This window comes from Episyrphus balteatus, chromosome 1 (genome assembly GCF_945859705.1).
Source record: "Episyrphus balteatus chromosome 1, idEpiBalt1.1, whole genome shotgun sequence".
Taxonomy (NCBI): Eukaryota; Metazoa; Arthropoda; class Insecta; order Diptera; family Syrphidae; genus Episyrphus; species Episyrphus balteatus.
In genome coordinates this window covers 72,523,193-72,544,707 of record NC_079134.1, presented here as the reverse complement: position 1 = coordinate 72,544,707, position 21,515 = coordinate 72,523,193, and the positions used below count along the sequence as shown (strand labels likewise).

General features: G+C 34.6%; 1 protein-coding gene and 1 long non-coding RNA gene across 2 annotated transcripts in view; both read right to left on the bottom strand.

Annotated features, from left to right (window-relative positions):
• Window positions 1–21,515, bottom strand: part of LOC129906491 (helicase ARIP4) — a 468,376-nt gene that overhangs the window by 298,107 nt on the left and 148,754 nt on the right. The gene's annotated exons all lie outside the window — the stretch shown is intronic.
• Window positions 14,640–21,510, bottom strand: LOC129906494 (uncharacterized). The gene is made up of 2 exons (XR_008770800.1): window positions 15,422–21,510; window positions 14,640–15,360 (listed from the first exon to the last, which is right to left on the bottom strand). It is a non-coding gene; the product is annotated as an uncharacterized LOC129906494 (long non-coding RNA).

Below are 21,515 nucleotides of genomic sequence, written 5' to 3'. Positions count from 1 at the left end.
TGGGTTTTTTGTGTAAGCGAAATTCTTTGCATTGTGTAATATTCACATCGCTCGTTGATTTTTGGGTTGTATTGTTTATTATACTACACTCGCGCGTGCGTGCGGGGTTATATAATATACATAAATATGTCCTTTTGTTTTTCATTGTCTTTGTTTATACGTACGGTTATACTTGCTCTATAGGGCAAGTATTGGTTTCGTGTCGAAAAAAAAATTTGAGGTTTTAATCAAAACCAACATTTCGATGATGGAGAATTCCAAAAAAGTGGGTCTCGCAAATCCGTCCGTGCGTCTGTGCGTCTGTACGTCCATCTGTACACATTTCCACAGCCTTAACGCGTGGATGGATTTTCTTCAAATTTAGTACAGATGATTTAGGAATTCTGAAAGTTATTTTTTTTTTGTTTTTTTATATCTCGTTTAGAACGTATACCTCCCATACAAAAAAATACGATATTGCAAATTTCTCGAAAACGGCTCTAACGATTTTGATTAAAACTTTGTATACGTACTATTTAAAGCAATGGCAATAAAATTGCATTTTTATTTTTTCTCAAAAGAGTTAAATAACAAAAAAAAAATTTTTATATAAAAAAAATTTAGTCTAATGTCGGCTTTTCCCCAACCTCAACAAAATTTCTTTAAAATTTAAATAGAGGCAGCTCGTAAAATCTACAAGTAAACTAACATAAAAGTGTTTTGAACTGCAAGAGCAAGTACGTGCGACCCCAGTCGTGCATTTTTTTTTATGTAGGTTACCACAGAGAATTTTTGCCATTTTAGGTATAATAGTTATATGTAGGTATAGGTAAATAAAAAACAAAATCGATTCAGTTACGAACTGAGTTCATTGCATTGGTTACTCTAAAAAATCATTATTAAAAAGGTGTTGAAAGTAAATTGGATTGATATACCTACATATATGCATAAAAATAATTAGGTAATAATCTTGTTTTGTTAGGTCTATCCAAATTCACACAGCTATATTTATTCAAGGCTAAATTTTATACACAGTCATAAATATCAAAATTTTTTTCTCGGCTAAGTATTTAGTCCAATCCGCATGCGGCCTAAGTTTCAAAAAATCAGTTCAGGAGACACTTTTTGCGGCATTCTCAATGATCATAATAATAATGTCATACATCATACAAGATTTATCTCGAGTCAATCCTCAAGCAACATACACATAGGAACCTAAACATTCTATATATTTTATGTGCATACATTTTCATGTCAGCCGGCACGCGCGAGTGCTAGACAAAAAATTTCTCAACGAAGAACAACTTAAAAGTGAGCAAGAACCTGATAATAAATCCTTCTGCGCATCTACTCATATTTGTATACACACTACACAAAGGATACTGTCAAGTATATTATATCAAAGCACCCACATAACACATCCTCTACTTGCTTCTCCGCTGAAGAACTATAATTATTATTATAATGGTTGACCGAGCTTTGCTCGGTATCTTTAAATGTTATAACTTTCAGTGAGTCAAATGTGAGGCCTCAGTTATTGAACCATCAGGAATCTGAAATGTTTTACTGATGAGCGTTCATAGCAATCAGTAAATTTACGTCATTAAATTAAAATGTTTATTTTACCATTCGCTCGCCAAACTATTTTTTTTACTGATCATTGCATCAGTAATTTTTTTTAATGATGGCACCGGAACAGTAAAAAAATGAAACGCCGTCAGTAAAACAAAACGGATTTTTTTTTTTGGCATTTGGAAAACAGTTGTTCAGTAAAATGAAACTTCATCAGTAAAATTTATAAAATGGATTTGTTAATAAAATTTAACACCAAATGCAATGCTTCTTTTTGAAAAAATTAGTAAAAATGAGCTTTCAACTTATTTCATCAATATTTTGTTCAAAATAAAAGTTTAAAGTATTCAAAATAGCTAAACAAAATTTTTAATGATGGATTTTACTGAAAGCTATAACTGAGGCCTAAACAGCAATTTTTTGGAGTGGGTTTGAGTTTGCAATGACCTGTTTTTTTCGCGGGTTACAAAACACCACATTCCCAGTAATCCAGTTTATTTACGTTTGAATATACAAGCGACGATCAGCAATGGATAGAAGGGTTACAGGAATCTGCATTATCGAAAATGTCTACAGCAATGAGATCCCTTTTTGTTCAAATTTTAATTCATGGGTCAGAAAGTTTTGGATAGTGAATTTAAAGTTAATCTTTTTTTCAAAATTAGCCTTGCCGGTAAAGCTTAGTATGAAGAAAAACTATTTTTATCCCTGTCTCTGTTTTATTCTGTATCAGTGGATGCTTTACTTCTTTCTTTTTTACTAGCGATACTATAGGGCAAGTTTAGGATTCGTAAAAAAAATCGAACTCGAGATAACGATTTTACATGACATTACGATGATGGAGAATGCCAAAAAAGTGGGTCCGGCAATTCTGTCTGTCTGTCTCTAGGAACCTCGAGCTACAGCCTTAACTACTGGAGCTATTTTCTTCAAACTTGGTAGTTAACAGTTTGGGGTGATTCCCTAGAGGAAAAATTGAAATTCTTTTTTTAGGACCAAAACTAACGGTACCTGTCATATAACGGAAATAGAAAAGTTAATTTTTTTCAAAAACGGCTCTAACGATTTTGATTAAAATTTTTGTGCGTAGTGAAACACATAAAAGCTTTCTTCGTAATAAAAAAAAATATTTTTTGTACCTGCCATAGAACCGTTTTTTTGATTTATGAATTTCTCGTAAACGACAAAATATATTTCGACCACAATTTTTATACAGAAATGTTTAAGCATAATTATTTAAAAAATCTAAAATTTTTTCAAAAAACACCCTTTTTGTATTTTTAAAAAATATTTCAAAATTTTTTTTTGAAAAATCAATTTTTGGAAACCGGTTAGTGGAAAATTTTGAAAATCCGTTTTTAAGTGTAAATTAATTATTTGTTCAAAATGGCAACTTTTTTTTGAAAAATGTGAGAAAAACAAAATTTGAACTACAAGTTTAGTTTTCGTTTGACATTGGATGTAAACAACTAATTAACATAGTGTTTGGTAGATATCGATAGTTTCCATTATCTATTGTATCGATAGTTTCCACTATCGATTGTATCGATAGTTTTAAGAAAAACTATCGATAATATCGGTAGCCTTGTGGTAAAATAATTTGGAAGTATTGAAACTATCGATAGTTTTGTGAAGTATCGATATACTCGATATTTTTTTGTTATCGATGCTATCGATAGACTGTTGAAGTTTAACCAACACTAAATTGACAGTTAAATTAATTTTTAATGGAAAACATGCAATGTATTTGTGCAAAAGAGAACAACAACAGCGAAAAAACGATAAACAATGTAAAAAAATTCGATTTTTATCAAATTTTTTCAAAAAAAAAATCACAAAACTTTCAAATAACCTTTGAGCAGAAACAGTGGAAAATTCTCAAATCGATTTCTCGGGTCCGAAATAGGGCGAAACAGTTAATGGCGCACCTGTCTCAGACAGGTCAAAAAACTTGCACAGTGTAATTAGTGATACCAAATTAACAAATTACTTAAGAGTTTCAATACATGATCAAAAAAGTCATGATCTTATTGTTAGAAAAAGAAAAAGAACAGTGCGTAAAACATGGAACCATCCCTCAAAATGTTATTGAAATCGTTGAATCTGTCTCCGTGAAAAAAAAAACTAATATATAAGACAAAATAATTCCAAAATGTTGTATTTGCCTAGAGGAAAGAACCCTCAAAATTTCATCGAAATCAGTAACCATAAAACTTATATGTGAGAAAAATAAACGTAGCTGTGGGCGGATATTTCTAAAAGTACTTCCAAAATATTTTATGCGCCTAGAGGACCAAACCCTCAAAATTTCATCGAAATTTTTAAAGTTGTTACAAAAACAAAATTCTATGTTAACAAAGTGGGCGTGGCAGTGGCGGAATTTTCCAAAAATACTTCCAAAACTTTTAACTCACTTAGATAAACAAACCCTGAGAATATTATTTCATCGAGATCGTTAGACCCGTTTCCGAAAAAAACTTATATGTTAAAAAAAGTGGGCGTGGCAGTGGGCGGATTTTTCAAAAAAAAAACTTCCAAAACTTTTTACTCGCTTAGATAAAAAAACCCTAAAAATTTCATCGAAATCGTTAGAGCCGTTCCCGAAAAAACTTATATGTTGAAAAAGTGGGCGTGGCAGTGGGCGGATTTTTCCAAAAATACTTACAAAACTTTTTACTCACAAACAGATGAACAAACCCTGAAAATTTCATCGAAATCGTTAGAGCCGTTTCCGAGATCCCAATTTTATATATATATATTTATATATATATTGTAATGTTTTATTCCGGGTTCACAATAAAACTTATTTAATTTCCACTTATATTTCCGTTCAAATAAGAACACACTTTATTTCAACTCAATTTACTTTTATTATTCGCTCAAACAAACACACTTTTAAATCACTTTATTTACTACTAACAATTCGCAACACTTTATTTCACTTTGTACTGTACTCTTTCACTTTCAAGATTAAACTGTCTGGTCGGTGTCTACGCTGCCTTTTATACCGGAATCTCGAGACTCGAGAACGTCCTCGAAGGCTCTCGTCCCTGTCTCTCGAAACTTCCTTTCCAGGAAGGCTTCCAGTCTAGTGGGATATTTTGAGATGTGTTCAGTGTGGGATATTTTGAGATGTGTTCAGTGAGATATGTTCAGTGGGATATTTTTAGATGTGTTCAGTGAGATATTTTTCTTAATTACTAAAGGTCCGTTCACATTTCTACCTTTGCAGTAGTAGGTAGTGTGTTCAGACTTTTATCTTAAAAGTAGTTCAGTAATTCATCGTTACATTGCCCCCCTCTTAGGATTGTTCGTCCCGAACAACTCCATTGCTTCTATCACCATTATAACGATGTAAACGGTCACAATGAACTACCTTTAGTTTGCCTCTTACCCCTCTTTGTATACGGTAAACCACGTCGTTAATTCTGGTTATTACTGTGTAAGGGCCTTCCCAGTTTTGTTGTAGCTTCGGTGATAGTCCCTTTTGTCGGTGGGGATTGTAAAACCACACAAGTTCTCCTTCTTGAAACCCTGTTGCTGTCGCTCGTGCGTCATATCTTGTTTTCATCCTGTCACTAGACGCTTTTATATTTGTCCTTGTCCGTTGGTGAATGTCAGCCAGTGTTCCTTTCAGTTTATCTACGTACTCATCCATTTCATGTGGCTCGTTTGGAACACTTCCAAATTTTATCTCACTTGGCAGACGTATTGTTGAGCCAAATAGGACTTCCGATGGTGTATGTCCAGTAGAACTATGTGTTGCACTTCTATAAGCCATCAAGAATAATGGAATATGTCGGTCCCAGTCTCGTTGATTATCATTGACTACTTTTGACAGGTGTTCCTTAAGTGTCCTGTTAAATCGCTCAACCATCCCATCAGATTGTGGATGAAGCGGTGTTGTTCGCGTCTTCTTGATGCCAAGGAGTGAGCAAACCTCTTGAAAAATCTTAGATTCGAAGTTCCTTCCTTGGTCGGAATGAAGTTCCATGGGTACTCCGAACCTGCTCACCCAATGAAAGACAATCTTATCCACAACTGTTTTGGTTTCCTGGTTTGGAATGGCAAATGCCTCAGGCCATTTGCTGAAGTAGTCCATCACTACAAGGATGTATCGATTTCCGTTGTTGGTTTCGGGAAAAGGACCTGCTACGTCTATTGCAATTCTCTCAAAAGGTGCACCCACATTGTACTGCTGCATCTTGCTTTGGATTTTTCTAGCTGGTCCTTTGCTAGCGGCACAAGTATCACATTTTCGGCACCACTTTTCAACGTCTTCTCTCATACGTAACCAGTAGAATTGCTGTCGTAGCTTTTCCAGCGTCTTGTTGATGCCTAAATGGCCTCCAGAAGTTCCACCGTGCATCTCTCGGAGAACATCATTTACCTTTGACTGAGGTACGACTAGCTGCATTACATAGGATTTACCATCTGCGGATTCCCACTTACGCCTGAGTAGCCCTTCTTGCACATGAAATGAGTCCCATTGTGCCCAATATGCTTTTAGAGTGGGGCTTCGGTCGGAGATGTCGGCCCATTCTGGTTTCTCTTGATGTTCCTTCCATGCAAGGATGGGTTCGATGTCCGAATCTTCCTGTTGGGCCATTCTGAGTTCTTCATTACTCCAGCCGCAAATGGGATCAGCTCTCGTTCTTCTAACAGCGACAACTTCCTTTTCTTCTAGTCGTGTGCAATGTTTGCAGTCTTGCTTGCACGGGCGTCGAGATAATGCGTCTGCATTTGAATGCAGTTTCCCTCTTCGATGTTGAATCTGACATTGATACGTCTGAAGTATCTCGATCCATCTTGCTACTTGACCCTCTGGATTTTTGAAGTTCAAAAGCCAATTTAGTGCACCATGATCTGTGCGAAGAAGGAACTTCTGTCCATAGATGTACTTATGGAAGTGCTTTGTTGCCAATACTAGAGCTAGAAGTTCCCTTCTGGTCACGCAATAGTTTCTTTCTTGTTTCGAGAGTACCTTGCTGAAATAGGCAACGACCTTTTCTTCTCCGTCATGAACTTGCGATAAAACAGCACCAACTCCAACATTACTTGCATCTGCGTCAATGATGAATTGTTTGCCTGGAGTCGGATAGGCCAGCACAGGAGCTTCACATAACCGCAGCTTCAGTTCCTGAAAGCTTTTCTCACACTCACCTGACCATTTAAAGGGTTTACCCTTCTCCGTAAGTTGGTGCAAGCTTTTGGCGATTCTCGCAAAATCCTTCACAAATCGTCGATAGTACGTTGCCAGACCGAGGAAACTCCGAAGTTGATGCTTGTCCTGAGGGGTTGGCCAGTTCTTCACAGTGTCAACCTTTTCAGGATCAGTCTTCACTCCTTGGGATGAGATGATATGCCCCAAATATTTAACCTCGGTCTTGAAAAGTGCACATTTCTTTGGATTCAACTTAAGATGTGCTTCTCGTAGCCTTTGGAATACAGCCTTTAGGTTTTCACAATGGTCATCAAATGTTTTCCCGTAAACGATGACATCATCCAAATAGACTAGGCAAGATTTCCAGGTTAATCCATTTAAAACGCACTCCATTAAGCGCTCAAAAGTAGCTGGGGCATTGCATAACCCAAACGGCATGACATTAAACTGCCACAGACCATTTCCTGTGGAGAAAGCCGTCTTCTCCCGATCTTCTGGATGGATTTCCACCTGCCAGTAGCCACTCTTCAAATCCAAAGTCGAAAACCATTGTGCTCCTTCCATTGCATCTAGAGTATCACTGATTCTTGGCAGTGGGTAGCTGTCTTTCTTCGTCACATCATTCAGCCTGCGATAGTCGACACAAAATCGAGTGCTTCCATCCTTCTTTTTGACGAGAACTACCGGTGATGCCCAAGGGCTTTTGGAATTTTCGATTAGCCCGTCTTTCTTCATTGTTGTTATCATTTCTTCAACTTCACCTTGTTTGGCCAAGGGGAGACGTCTTGCTGGTTGACGAATCGGCCTAGCATCTCCTGTATCGATTCGATGCTGCACCAGTTGTGTTCGGCCGTATTGCCCGCTGGGTGAAGAGAAGATATCAGCATACTCATGAAGAAGCCTTCCCGCAACATTAAGCTGATGTTGACTCAGGTTGTCTGAATTGAGAATTTGTTTCTTTAGTTTCTCCGAGTTCATAGTCATCTGTGTATCCACCTCGTTGATCTTAGTTATTGCGGCCACAGATTCACATTGCCCAACAACTTCTCCTTTCTTAAGCTTGATTGGGTACGGTTTGATGTTAAGTATCCGTACAGGTACCATGTTGTTCTTTGGTGCCACAAGAGTCTTCCCGATGATGATGTTTTGGGAACTTTGCTCAACTTCTGGTTCAACCATGAGGTATCGATGGCTTCCAAAGTTCCCCTTTAACTTGGTCCACACAAAAACTTCTGAAGAAGGAGGCAGGCACATGTCTTCTTTGATGACAGTTCTAATTGTTGTCGAGTTTTCGTTGCCATAGACCATTGGAATCTCTACATTTCTGTATTTCAGGACTTGATTACCTATATCCAAAATGATTCCATGCTCCTTCATGAAGTCGATTCCAATGATGCACTCGTCACATATATCTGCCACCAAAAACACATGTGAAAACTCTAGTTCAGCTATACGGATCGTAAGACGAACTTCTCCGTACACTCTTGCTGCTTCTCCTGTGGCGGTCTTCAGACGGTAGCTGTTGGTGTTATGTAGCCATGTCATCTTCACCAAGTCTCTTCGTACAATGGAGGCGGTGGCACCGGTGTCAATTGTAGCCACGTGATGTTTGTTGTTTATGGTTGCCTCCACTGTCAGACTTTTGTTGTCTCGTTTAGTCTGTGAGACTTGAATTGTGGTTCTGGGGCCATCGATACCAGAAACCAGCTTCTGCCGGGAATCAAGATGAGCATGAGTGTTAGTTGTATCGCTTACCTGTTGTTGGGCAATATTCCTGTTTCCACAGTGTTCGCAAGCAGTTCTTCTTGGTGGCAATCTGCACTGCCGCTGGAGATGTCCTGTCTTGTTACAGTTCCAGCATCGAGCAGCTCCGTCTCGCTGGTTTCTTTGGAACGCGAGTTTTTGACAAGAGCATTCCTCCACTGCAACTTCTCTTGCTCGATGAACGCCTTGAGAAGCCTGTTCTGCTGCTTCCATAGTCAGTGCAAACGCTAATGCTTCAGGAAGGGAACGTTTTCCAGCTGTTCGAATTGCTCGCTGAAGATTTATATCAGATACAGCACGTACAAAGGCTTCTGTCGCAAACTGATTGATAATGTCGTCTCCTGCTGTCGGATATGCCAGATGAGCCAACCTTTCAATATCTGCTTGAAGTTGTTGCAGAGTTTCTCCTCTTTTCTGGACTCTTGTATTGAGTTGGACGCGGAAGACTTCCTGCATATGGCCATCTCCAAAGCGTTTTTCAATGACCTGGACAAGAGCGTTAAAGTTACCATTCTTTTCTGGTGGTAACGTTTGTAACAACTCAGCAGCAGGACCTCTAAGAGCAAGAGTCAGCGCTATACATTTGTCTTCGTCATCCCAGCCATTTGTTGTGGCAGCTGCCTCAAACTGTTTCTTGTAGATCGACCAAGAACTTTGTCCATCAAAGGTTGGTGGATGCATTTCCTTCTTCTTTAAATACTCACCAGAACTTTCTCGCACCTTAATTTTTCGAACCTTGTCAAGTTCTTCGGTAAAACTTTGCATTTTCACTTCCATTCCTTTCAATTTGTCATCGAATTTTATTTCTACTTTTTCGAGTTTTTCTTCAACTTTCTCGAACTTTTCTTGAGATTGTTTTTCAACACCTTTGATGGAAGCATCAAGAGCAACGAACTTGTTCTCGATAGCATCAAGCTTACCTTCGATGAGGTTTTTCTGTTCATCTAGAAGGTTCTTCTGGGTTTCCAATTTTTCGAGAAGATTCTGTTGTTCACTCTTTTGCTCGGTACGTTGTGCCTCAATTTTTTCGAGAACACTACTCTGTTGTTTTTCTAATTGTTCTCTCTGTTCCTTGCGTTGTGTCTCAATTTGTTCAAGAAGATTTTTCTGTTCATCCTTCTGTTCATTACGTTGTGCTTCAATTTGTTCAAGAAGATTTTTCTCGAACTTAGCAAGGAGAACAGACATCACGGACGACATATCGGAAGCGGAACCAGTACTTACTTGTTCTTCTGGCATTTCAATTTCGAATTGAAATGTGTCCAAATTTTCGTTTATCTGGGTTAAGTGATCCTGCAGACGAATAATGAGGTCATTTTTCGATCCAGCAGTAGGAAGACCTCGCTTAGTTAATTCCGCCTTCAGCTCAGTCAAACTTAACTGATTTAATGTCTTACCCATTTTAACTTTTTAAAACGCGAGCACTTTTACTTATTTCAAAATGTTTTAAACTTTGTTTATTTTTAAAACACACGCGCACTTTTTACTTTATTCGCGAAATTATCTGATTCGCACAAATAAATAAGTTTTATTCCACTTTTCTGACACCAATGTAATGTTTTATTCCGGGTTCACAATAAAACTTATTTAATTTCCACTTATATTTCCGTTCAAATAAGAACACACTTTATTTCAACTCAATTTACTTTTATTATTCGCTCAAACAAACACACTTTTAAATCACTTTATTTACTACTAACAATTCGCAACACTTTATTTCACTTTGTACTGTACTCTTTCACTTTCAAGATTAAACTGTCTGGTCGGTGTCTACGCTGCCTTTTATACCGGAATCTCGAGACTCGAGAACGTCCTCGAAGGCTCTCGTCCCTGTCTCTCGAAACTTCCTTTCCAGGAAGGCTTCCAGTCTAGTGGGATATTTTGAGATGTGTTCAGTGTGGGATATTTTGAGATGTGTTCAGTGAGATATGTTCAGTGGGATATTTTTAGATGTGTTCAGTGAGATATTTTTCTTAATTACTAAAGGTCCGTTCACATTTCTACCTTTGCAGTAGTAGGTAGTGTGTTCAGACTTTTATCTTAAAAGTAGTTCAGTAATTCATCGTTACAATATATTTATATATATATATAAACAACTTTAGCTCGTTTAAAGTTATAAGATAAGATAGTACTCCAAGCCTTAACAGGGCTGTCTGAACAAGAAGCAAGTGCACAGCAACTCAACGGATGACATGTCAATAATTTCTGCAAGCTTATCTGAAAAGACAACTTTATTTCCAGCATTGGTAGCTCTGCTTACTGAAATAAAATTCATTTGTAAATCGGGTACAAATAGGACGTTCTTTAATGTAATCTTATTATTCGCGATCTATATCGCCGATTCCTGCTGAATTAATAAACTGCCCAGCAGCTAGCTCGATTCTTTCTATGTGATCGTTACAAAAAGTAAACTTTTTTCTGTCACAGCATAAGTGACTCGTGGACCCACTGTCTACAGTCCATGTATTTGTATCAATTTCACAGGTACATATAGAATGTAACAATGCAAACGCTGAAGCAACACTAGATGTGTGTTTTTGCTTTTCGTGACAGTGTGATGCCAGGTGGCCATGGCGCTTACATCGAAAACACCTGCCTTTGAAGGAAGGTTCGTCCGACGATCATGCGCATAGGAAGGGGGGGTCCCGGGTGGGCCAGGCCCACCTTAGAAAATCCATGGCCCACCCTAGAGAAATCAACAGTACTACGGAGCTTTTAGTCTGATATTAGCTCCCACTGACATTTTTTTCATAATATCGCTTGCTGAGAATTATAGGGTTGTACCTATGTATGTACATATGTTTATGTATATTGGTTTCAGCCAGCGATTTGTAAATACCCCGTTTATGTGAGCAGACTTAAAGGTCGGATTCAGCTTATTTAATTTAAAGTTTCGCACAAGTCGGGTTAAATTTTTAGCCGATAATACATTTTTGAAACATTTGAGGTGAAAAGATAATTTCAATTGTCAAAAAATTATTCTGGGAGCCGCACAGTGTGTCGAGCCCATACAAAAGTTTATCATAAATACTTGCAGCTAAGTTTTTGGAGTTTTAATATCTTTTTTTGTGTTTTTATGGCAGGAATAGAAAAAAAAAAATTACAAATTAACAAATTAAACAACCTATTACTATTTTTTTTAGTATAATTTATGAAATTAACATTTATTGAAGAAGCCACTTGTGAGCAGAATTAATTTTTTTTTATATATAAACAAAAATATACTTTTCGTAAGGTTTTTGGTGTGCTGAACTCGAATCCGAAGTCAGAAAAATTCTATCATATCGCGTTTTTGAAATATTCCCGTTAGAAAATCTGAAATGTCGTTTTTTAACAGTTTTTGAGGTTATGTTCTTGAACGTGGTGATTTATTTTAAATAAATTTGTGACAGTTTCTAAAAGAACTAAATGTTTTCTTTTAAAGCCCGTTCAAATCTTTTCAATATCTTTTTTCTACTTTGAGAAATCTTAAGTTGAAGTCAACTTGTTTTGTTTATCTTCTCTATACAAAAAAATCGTATGTTTATTTGCGTTTCATAGCAAATCTCGAATAGTTTTTTGTCAATCGCTTTCAAATTTTGAAATAACGTTTTATTTGCATTTTCGTAAATTCTTATATCGATGAGGTTGGTAAATACGCTATAATACACAGTAGAGCGTGGCCGGGTCAAGTAATTATATTAAAAATTTAGTATGCAGAAAATTATAATTTTTTTTTTTGTTGAAAACAATATTTAAAATATTTGTAATTACATAAACAGCTTTTTGTTACTTGCATATGGCTAAAAATTATTAAAAACATCGATTTTTTCATTTTTGTGATCCCCTTGAAGATGTTTCTCAAAAAATGAATTATTTTGAGTACTTGACTCGTAGCACATAAATGTGAATATCTCTGGTAATCGCAAACAGAAGCAGACCAAACTTTGCCAATATTAAGTATAGGCATAAGGAAAAATAATATAAAAAAATTATCGATATGATTTAATAAGTATTTTTTTAAATTAAGTTTAAAAATTAATTTTTTTTTTTTTGGCCATTTATCAAAGAAATTTTAATAACTCATATATAATTTTATAAATTTAATTTTTTTTGTTATACGTTTTACAACAACACTCAAATAAACAAAATAACATTAACAAAATTTTTCAAACAATTACCAAACGTGAAATATATACTCTCAAAGATTCCCATAAATTCCTCAAAATATTTTCGATTTCCGAGGTACTCATGTTTCGGAGCTTATTTTGAATACATAACCTGGGTTATTTTGTAAGATAAATATATTTTCATATGAGTTGACACTTCTAAATTATATTTTAATAGCAAAAATATTAATTTTTAACAAAAAAAAAAGTGATTTATCATAAGGGGACGACACACTGTGAGCCGGTTTAATTTTTATCTTCAGAGGATACATTTTTTGCAGAATTTTTTTTTGTATTTTTTTCAATAACTAATCAAGAACCGAAAATAAAGAAAGAAAACTGAGAAAGCAGTACAACATTATGAGTGTGTGTTAGGGAACATTTATATTTTTCAATATACCTACATTACATAATTGATTTTATTGATAATGACAAAAATTGTTAGTGGCAACACAAAAATAAAACTCACAGGACAACGCGTGTTGGAAGTTTGTTAATTGTTAATATTTATAAATTTTTTTAACATCATTAATTCTTTTGATTTGCAGAAAACAAATATTTATCTACGTTAATAATTTATCCAAATTCACTCAGCTGAATTAAGCCAGAGATAATTTTTTTATTCACCAGACATTCAAATGTCTAAAAATTATTTTCGGCTAAAAAATTTAACCCAATGCACACACGGCCTTAAAGTCACATAATTACCCGCGAATAACAATTTTTTTTTTTGAAAATTTTATATTTTATGTCGTTTTCTATTTGCTTTTTGTGTAAAAATCTCAGATTTTTTCACGTAAATAGAATATGAAATCTAGTTTTGTAATTGTGCACGACATCTGTTCATATATAAAAAAAAAAACATTTTAAAATAAAACAACAAGAAATGTTCAGACAAATGTGTGAATCTTGATAAAAATCGAGATTCAGATTTTTGAATCTCGGATTCATTTTTTTGAGTCTCAATCTCAAGTCGCAAATAGATCATGAAATCTGAAATTTTTCCACTTTTCCCCTCTTCACCCCCTCTTTCAGCTGTCAGATTCACAAATCTGATTCTGAATCTCGTCAATAGAAAACGACATTAGTTTGGACGTACACATGCGGCTTAAGTTTCAAGAGCACCTTAAGGGGGGGTGTACCGTCACATAAAGGGCTCAACGTTTATGAATTGGTGGAATGCTTTCACATTTATAAAGATAATGGAATGAAACAAATTTTGTTATTTGAATTTAGTTAAAATATTCGACCTTATATCTCAATTTGAGATATTGTAATTTAGAGAGCATTAAAAGCCATAATTTTAGTCGTTGTTTTAATACGACCTATTTATTTTGTGTTTGTTTCTTACTCAGACTAAACATTCTATTTTTTAAATTCTATTTTGGATTGAGATTGAATCATTCTATTATTTTGAACAACACATTTATCGATCGAACATATTCGGCCCTTGCGAGGTATTCCGTCGCAGCGGATTTTTTCCGATTTTCTACGAATCGGAGACTTTTTGCTTCGAAGTATTTTTCCGATGCGCTGATCGGAGATTTTCTCCGACAAATTTCAACGCATGTCATTGCTTGCGATGAAGTACTTCTTATGGTTGTATTCTTGACAGATACGAATCATTTTTTTTTTTCTGAAACCCTCCGACAAGTTTTTGTTGCGGAATAAATAATTAAAATGTAAGTAATAAAGAAAACAAAGTATTTTAGTAAGAAAATTTTATTTATTATGGATTTTTGTGTCTAGGCGAAACGAAAAAAAAAAACAAAAGTATACAAAAAGATCACCAAAAGTTGTGGCTGTATTGAATTGAACCAACACAAAGGGATGTAGTGCCTTACAAATAATGTAGTGCCTTACAAATAAATTTTCTTTCACTTTTTAAAATCCTCCTTTTTTCTTGAGTTTGTTTGCCCTTATTTGTTTGGACTCGGCCTCCAAAAATAACGCGAGACTTGCCATGGACACTTTTTAATAAAATAACTTCAACTCGTTTGTTATTCTTTGAATTGTTTTTTTTTGTCATTTGTGATAATTATAGAGATGGCCTTCTCAAAAAAAAATTATCGATATTTTTCGTTTCGATATTTTGTTGAATAGAAATATCGCAATATCGATTCATTTTCTAATAACAAAAGGGCGTAATTTACCATACATTGACATTCTTACTTATGAGAAACTATGAATTGAAACTCTCTAAATATTAATATGAAAATTTAAATGTATTTAGGTGTTTTTATATAAAAATATCGGAAGATATACCAACTTCCCTTCAAGCAAACAGGTCCGACCTCGGTCCGAATCCGCTCCGCCTGAGGCGGAGCTGAGTCCGACTTCGGATCAGAAACTGGTCCGAAGGCGGCTCAAATTAGTATGGAAATTATAATCACCGCGAAGTCGATTGCATATGTATTGGTGTGGTGAAAATCTCCATTCCGAGAACACGGAGCCGAAGGCGGACCTGAGCCGGAGCAGCGAAAACCTACCAGAAAGAGGAATAAGAAAGGGATGACATTTCGCATTTGCGACCAAAAAAAGAACAAGATTTATTTTTTTTTTTCACTGAAACTGTTTTATTTTTTATTTTATTTTAGCAAACGAAATTTTCACAATAAATGCAATATAAAATACAATAACTTTTTTTTATTTTATTTCATTTGATGCTGCTGCTGTTGTTGGTGTTTTTTTAGATTCCCAATCGCATGTTTCACCTTCTAGATTTTTCTTCATCTACAACACAAGAAGAAACAACATTTTAACCCAAACACTTTGAGCGATATATAAAACATACCTTTTTTGTTTTCCATATTGTTTATAATTTAATAAAATTGTTTATAATTAATAAACTAACATTATACAAACAACGACACGAGACACGACGCGACCAAACACTTCAACAAAAAATAACAAAATGACGCTTTGGCTCTTGTTGGCCTTGTCTTTCTTTTCCTTTTCTCATTTTTCACCACGCTTCTCCTTCGACTTTTGTGTTCATACACAAAAAGTTACAAGTGTGTGAGTGCAACCCCTTTTTTCGCGTTCTGAGGGCGGAGTGTCTTTGTTGAACTCAGTTTTCTTGCTTGAAGGGTTATCGATATATCGGTATATATTGTACATCTCTATTAAAATCTTGAAAGTGACGCATGTCAAATTATTCTTTCACTTTTTAAAATCCTCCTTTTTTCTTGAGTTTGTTTGCCCTTATTTGTTTGGACTCGGCCTCCAAAAATAACGCGACACTTGCCATGGACACTTTTTAATAAAATTACTTCAACTCGTTTGTTATTCTTTGAATTGTTTTTTTTTTTTTGTCATTTGTGATAATTATAGAGATGGCCTTCTCAAAAAAAAATTATCGATATTTTTCGTTTCGATATTTTGTTGAATAGAAATATCGCAATATCGATTCATTTTCTAATAACAAAAGGGAGTATTTTACCATACATTGACATTCTTACTTATGAGAAACTATGAATTGAAACTCTCTAAATATTAATATGAAAATTTAAATGTATTTAGGTGTTTTTATATAAAAATATCGGAAGATATACCAACTTATCGATATATCGGTATATATTGTACATCTCTATTAAAATCTTGAAAGTGACGTTTCAAATTATTGCGATGCGGTGCGTCGTCGTATTTGTCTAGTATTTTTTCCGATGAAAGATACCTCGAATGCAATTTGAACCTCCGACGAAGTATGTATTGCGGAAAATCTCCGCTCCGACGGAATACCTCGCTAGGGCAGATTAGCCCCGTTCCATTGGAGGTGGTAGTTTACTCATGAGTAGATCTAGTACTACAATTAACACATGATCTTCTACTCGAGGACATATGAAAGTGTAGTTGTTGTACTAGATTTCTACTCGCGAGTAAACTAGCATCTCGAAGGGAACAGGGCTATTATTATAAATAAAGTTTTGGCAAATTTCAAGTTATTAAAAAAAACACAGAGATTGGCGAATTATTTGCCAATGAAGAAGTAAAGTAAAAAAAATTGCGCATTTATGCGGTTATGGCTTCAGGTGGACGATATCATCTGGCACACCCTAGACAAAATCTCTAGCTACGCCCATGCCGACGATCTATTCGTTTGGAAATACTGCTTAGAGGATATAATATATGGAGTGCTTGTTCCTATACCTAATACATAGTAACGCCATATGCGTGGATAGGGGTCAGCGCCTTCGTTTTTCAATGAGAGTCCGGTTCCGCAGCTGTACTTGTTGATGACAGCCATAAAATGAAAATAAAATAGTGGCATGCACTCATCGAAAAACTTAAAGAAACTAGAGCCATCTATAAAAGCTCACGGAACTAACAGCACAAGAACTCCATATATTATATCCTCTAAAAATATACCTAACGAATTGAATTTATGGTGGAGATTGTGTGTGATTGTCTTCTTATTTGCAAATTCACTGTATGTATGTATTATGATATCTAGTTTTACTTGCACTTTGTTCTTGGTTAGATTTTTCTATTTTACTGCAAATATATTAAAAAGAAAAATTGTGTTTTCGATTCTATTTCAATTCGATTCCTCGATCTGGTATAGTCATATACCTGGATCGAAATTTCAATTCAGATTCAATTCGATCTTTAAATCGGTCATACAAACGGGGTTAATGAATGAAAACCAACATCCTGAGAGGAAAATACCAGAGAATTCGAAGGCGAGAGAAAAAAACACATTCACTAATACACACAAATGCTTTTACATGAGATCTGACTTCGCTGAAAAAGGGAACCCAGTCTTAAACCATGCATGTTCCGTATTTCTTACACCTATTTTAGACAACTTTTGCAACAGAATACATATATTAAGAGTTTCGAATACACGTTTTAGGTCAATAAACACCATGGTATAAAAAGAGAAGGTATGATCATTAGAAAAAACTCTGTTTCTAGAACTGTCAAAACTTAAAAATGGTTACTTAAGGTTTTGACAGCTGCCCATTGAAATTGTTGTTGTAAACAAATTGTTTTGGAAATTGTTGTTGCTTTTGACTTTGCCAAAATAAACGTCAAAAACTTATTACCCCATTTTGTAAGATGGCGGCTCTAATGATCATACCTTGTCTTTTTATACCATGAATAAACACAGCTATGATCACATTTTTCTTATCGATTTCAGATTTCCATTTATTTACAACAAAGTTTATACACGTTTCACAAGAATGTTTAGCACGAAAAATTGTTTGACTTGCCGTGAAATATTTGACATATCATTATAACATTCCGTGTATATAGAATTTCGAGATAGGTTATCGTTATATTTATTAATTATGTTGAGCTGAATGTTCTGAGGGACCTGTTTTAATTCAGTTCCATTTCAAATCTACCCGTCTAATCTAATATTATGTAAAAATGGAAGACAAAGTTGTATGAGTTTTGCGCAGACAAATTTAATAATATTTTGTTATTAATTTTAAAACCCATTGAAGAATGATTTTTTTTTAAATAAAGCTTGGAGATACAAAGTGTACCCCCAGAGCGTTCCCCAATATAAATTGCATTATTCTTTTATGAGCAGAAACATTCAGAAAATAAATACGAAATAGTAAGTTGAAACAGTTGCAAATGTTTTGCACAGCACTGTATATATTCAGCATTTGCTCTTTGTGAAACAAAAATTAGTTAAATACATCTGAAAACTGTTTTCCTAATCGTCATTTCTTAGAAAAGAATATGAATATTTCAATCAATAGGTTTGTTCGTTGTGAGCTCTTAGTGCACTCTGGGTCGCTCCGAATTCGACGTCAAGCTTTTTTCGTAGTTCCTTTTTCAACCAGAGTTATTTCCCCTGTGTTCGATGTTCGCCCTGAACAAACCCTGAACAATTCTGGGTATTTTGTCAAAGCACAGAATTCAGAGTTATCAAAATCAAATAAGCTGTTGTCATTTAAGGGGTAATAACACCTTGTAAACTATAAAATCGAGCGTCATATTCATCAGCGTATAAAACAAAGATGAAATATTATTTTCTTTTGGTTCAGTTCAGGATGATAGTAAAATCCTTTGCTCCCATCGGGCGACCAACTAACTCCTACAGTTTTTAACCGATTGGGCTGAAATTTTGTGTGGAGCTTAAAAATACTATTCTCTAGTGATTTTTTTGAAATATTAAAATTTAACGATTTTATGGTCTTTTTTTCAACGAATTTTGTTTTTGGAATGAAAAAAATTTTTTAAACTAATGCCATTTCTTTAAAAACATATATTTCAAAAAAATCCTACGTTCTTCACTAGAGAAAAGTATTTTTAAGCTCCACACAAAATTTCAGCCCAATCGGTTAAAAACTGTAGGAGTTAGTTGGTCGCCCGATGGGAACAAAGGATTTTACTATCATCCTGAACTACACCGCCATTTAAAAAATTTCACATCATTAAAAAAAATAACATTAGCCTATTCTGTTACCTATTAATATACTTTATTAAACTAAACAAACACCAAAAGAAAATAATATTTCTTCTTTGTTTTATACGCTGATGAAAATGACGCTCGATTTCGTGGTTTACAAGGTGTTATTACCCCTTAAGAAAAAAAAAATTGTTTTGAGTGCGAAAAGTGATTTGTCGTTTGTGGATACAAAATTTGTGTTGTAAGTATAAGATTTTTCATGAAATTCATGAAATAAGAAACTAAACTAAGTAAAAAATGTCAAAACAGAAATCAGCTGATGAAACTAAAGCTCTGAGGTGTTCGATGTAAAATGAAAACCCGAGAAACTCTGATTTTTTTTCTGATAATAAAAACAACTTGTAAATTGTCTACATTACTTGCTGAATACAATGGTGTAGTTGTGGCTGTAGCTTGTAGCGCAAGTTGAAGAATTCTCAACTTTTTGCTCAGCTGCCGCCAACTTTTGTTGTTGTTTCACTCAGTAAAATTTTGACAGTACTACAAGCTACAGCCACAGCTACACCATTGTATTCAGCCAGTTATTGACATAACTATGTAGACGCTGAATTATTTACATACATGAAGACCATCGTGTAGTCCACATAGTGTTGTATTATCTGCATAACACTGTTCCTTCAGTTTTTTTTTCTTGCACAATCTTACGACAAAAATAAATAATTTTGACGTTCTGTCTTTTTTAAAATTTGTAGATCCACAAAATACTATCCCTGCTAAAAACTATGTGCAGAAGTATAATTTACACAATTTCTTGCGTTGTAATAGAAGAAGAAGGAAAGGTCTGAATATTTGTTTTCTTTAACAGATAAATACTTTTAAATCGTTTGAAAATTGACCAAGGCTGATACCTGATAGTCAACAAAATATTGTTTGACTCTAAATCAAGATTGATTTTGGGTATTTAGCCCTGTTCCATTGGGAGGTGGCAAAGTACTTTTAGTAGTACTCTAGCGATTTTCAATGGAACGCACTTACAATAAAATCAATGTATTAGGTCCTAAGAATAGAATTATAACAGTGCGTGCACTGTTGTAGTATGTGCATATAAAGCGTGGCCAGTAAGGCTAGGCGCACACATGCGATTTTAGTCGCGCGATTATTTAGTCGCAAAAATGGATCACACGGATTTCAATGCCGGTGAACACACATGCTTCCCGCAATTAAAAATTTGAAAATTGAGTCTACAGTCATTAAAATTGTTGTCATCTAATTTGCGGCTGAATAATCGCGCGATCAAAATCGCATGTGTGCGCCTAGCCTAAGTAGATCAGGAAAATTTAAAGATGATTCTTGGGTACAAAATTGAAAAAAAATCTTACATCTAAAATAAAAAAAAAAACCTGCTCTAGCATAGATACAAAGCCAAGGAAACAACTTGATTATCACTGGTCAAATAAATTAAACTTTTTTTTGTTATAGAAACCAAGGTATACTTTTCTATACCCGAAGCCAAAAAAATTCTATCACATCACGTATTTGAGATAATCCCGTTAGAAAATCGAAAATGCCGCTTTTTACCAGTTTTCGAGGTTATTTCTCAGCGTTTGGTTATTTGTTATAAATAAATTTGTAACGGTTTCTCAAAGAACTAAATCTTGTCTTTCTAAATCAGTTTAAATCTTTTAAATATCTCTTTTCTTCTTTGAGAAAACTTAAGTTGAAATCAACGTGTTTGGTATATCTCATGTTTATTTGCTTTTAATAGCAAATCTCGAAAAGTTCTTTGCCAATCGCTTTCGAATTTTGACACAACGTTTCATTTACATTCCTGTAAGTTCTTATATTGTTTTTAACAAGAAAAAAGTTATATTTTTCTCACTAGTAATTATTTAGTATAACTATCTGACACGGTCACGCTTTGATGTATCTCACCGCGATTCACCACCTTCGCAAATATAAAATCTTGCGAGATTATAAATGAAACGTTGTGTCGAAATTTGAAAGCGATTGGCAAAGAACGGATTTACAAAGACAAGATTTAGTTCTTTTAGAAACCGTTACAAATTTATTTAAAACAAATAACCAAAAGCTAAGAAATAATCTCGAAAACTTGTAAAAAGCGGCATTTTCGATTTTCTAACGGGATCATCTCAAATAAGTGATGTGATAGAATTTTTTTGGCTTCGGATATGAGCTCAGCACCCAAAAAACCTATAGAAAAGTATATCGTGGTGTCTGTAACAAAAACCTTGTTGACCAGTGTTATTTGTCATTACTGCACATTAAATAAAATAATTAAAATAATTAAGAGGTTTCTTAAATCATAGCTTAGTGATATTAACTTTGCAGATAGAGCGATAATATAAAACAATTTTTTTCGTAGAATATATCCAAAAATCACAATTTTAATTTTCCTAATCTACTTACAGGACACCCTGTATAAGAAATATCATTAGAAAAAAAATGAAAACAAAAATTTAAATCAACAGTAATAGGTACAGAAATTAAATTTAGACAT